This window comes from Hipposideros armiger, unplaced genomic scaffold (genome assembly GCF_001890085.2).
Source record: "Hipposideros armiger isolate ML-2016 unplaced genomic scaffold, ASM189008v1 scaffold_523, whole genome shotgun sequence".
Classification (NCBI taxonomy): Eukaryota; Metazoa; Chordata; class Mammalia; order Chiroptera; family Hipposideridae; genus Hipposideros; species Hipposideros armiger.
In genome coordinates this window covers 130,086-132,268 of record NW_017731873.1, presented here as the reverse complement: position 1 = coordinate 132,268, position 2,183 = coordinate 130,086, and positions in this window count along the sequence as shown.

Sequence of the window (2,183 nt, the reverse complement as noted above, 5' to 3'; positions counted from 1 at the left end):
TACTAGTATGCCAGAATGCAAAGCTCTGACTGCTTTCTACCCAGGTCATTTCTCAGGGTTGTTTTTGCAGCAAGCAACATTGAGAGATGAAGTTATCTCCCTTTTCTATAAAGAGCAGGCTTGATTACTACTTCCTATAAAATGGTGATGCCCCAAGCCCAATGTTCTTTCCAGTAATGCAATCTACTGCGGGTGCAGGAATCCATCTTAGCCTTCTGTGTTTTACCCTTGATGGCAAGGGGAACCAATGCAGAAACGATGCTCGTGTTGATTTCTCTGCTGTGATTAATATAGTATTTTTGTCTTTGACCCAGAAATCTCACCTTTTTTGCCAGCTTCCATGATACAGTAGTAGGTTAACTATTAGCTTATAAGTAAGGTAAAATCAAATTCCAGACAAGACATTAGGGTACTGGCGGAAAAGAAAATCAGTTGAGTGGGGAGGTGCAACTGAGCCTTTATGTTTCATACTGTTCAATGGTTGTGGTAGAATGGTCACAAGGCCTGATTAAATCAGAGGTAATATATTGGGGAATATTGAAGAATAAGGGTAGCTAGACAAGATGGAGTGGTGGTGGGAGGGCAGGTAGATTTTAAAGGCTTTGAATGGCAGTATTATGAACTGAATATTTGTGTCCCCTCAAAATTCATAAGTTGAAACCTAATTCCAGTGGGATGGTGTTTGGAGGCGGGGCCTTTGGAAGGTGATTAGGTCATAAGGATGGAGCCCTCATGAATGGGGTAAGTGCCCTTTTAAAAGGGTCTCCACAGAGATCTTTTTCTCCTTCTGCCATATGAAGTTACAGTGAAAAGACATCTGTCTGTGAACCAGAAAGTGAGTTCTCCCCAGACACTGAATCCGCCAGTGCCTTGATCTTAGACTTCCCAGCCTCCAGAACTGTGAGAAATAAANTTCACTTTGAGGCATGATTTTTTAATTTCCACATAAGAAACATGAGAGTTTCTCTCACACAGCCGCCATCCTAACCACATACATAGGCAAACTCATTCCTCCTAGTATAGTGTAATTCGGGTTAGATCAATAGTCAGTGGTTACACTACAATGACTTTGTAAACACTATTGACCACTGGACCATATAGCATATAGCACACTAAGCGTAGATTTCCTTTCCTCCACAACTATTGGTTTTCCCTGGAGTTAATAATAGATTTTCACATTTTCATAGCTTTCTCTGTTCTTATCGCTAACCCCCAAACTCTTTCCCCACATGTATAAATCTCTCAATATTTTCAAACAAATTAAGTTTTCTATTAATTTATCTTCTTAAAGAAGTCTCTCCCAAGCCTTTGGATATTGTTTTATTGCTTAGCTATTGCAGTGGGAAAAGCAAAACTGACTCAAATTTGTAAGATTTTGATGTTGCTGAGAACTTTAATGCAGGAAGGAAGAAGAGGGTGCTCACCAACCAGTAGTTGGGCATCTACAAATCCCAGTTCCTTAACCTATCAAAATTACAGTTCTTTTTACCCACGAGTACAGTGTAATAGTCTCACCAAAATGTCTCTTGGTCAGCAGGGGAAGAGAAACCTGGGACACTCAAGTAGAGAAAATGAGATGTAATGTCATTCCGCTTCAGAGGGGATGATGTACCTTATGGTTATAAATTAGCAAATTTCAAAAGGCTATGTATTAGTTACCTTTTGCTATGTAACAAAGCACCTCTTAACTTAGTGGCTTATAACAACAACTTATTATCTCACAGTTTCTGTAGGTCAAGAATTTAGGAAGAGCTTAGCTGAATGGTTCTGGTTCAGGATTTCTCTCAAGGCTGTAGGCAGGATGTCGGTAGAGTCAGATGCAGCCATGTGAAGGCTTGACTAAAGCTGGAAAATTTAACTCCAAGACAGGCCACTCACATGGCTACCAGCATTTTTATCTCTTGGACAGTCAGATTTGCTAGATATGGCTCTTCTGACCTGTCTGGAGAATACAGGCCTGAATGACAGCATTCTGGGAACCAGGTAGGGGAGCAAGGCTGAGGAAATAAAAATTCTGTGTGTACGTTTTAACTTAATTCCCATTTGTTCAATATAGTGTCCCTGCCTTCAAATAGCCTAGCGTCCTTCAGTTAAGAAATCTTTTAAAGAACTACATCTAGAGATTAAAATGCCCATCTTTTGTTAGGATAAGGAGAAGCAGTTTTCCAAGTACTTGGAATGGA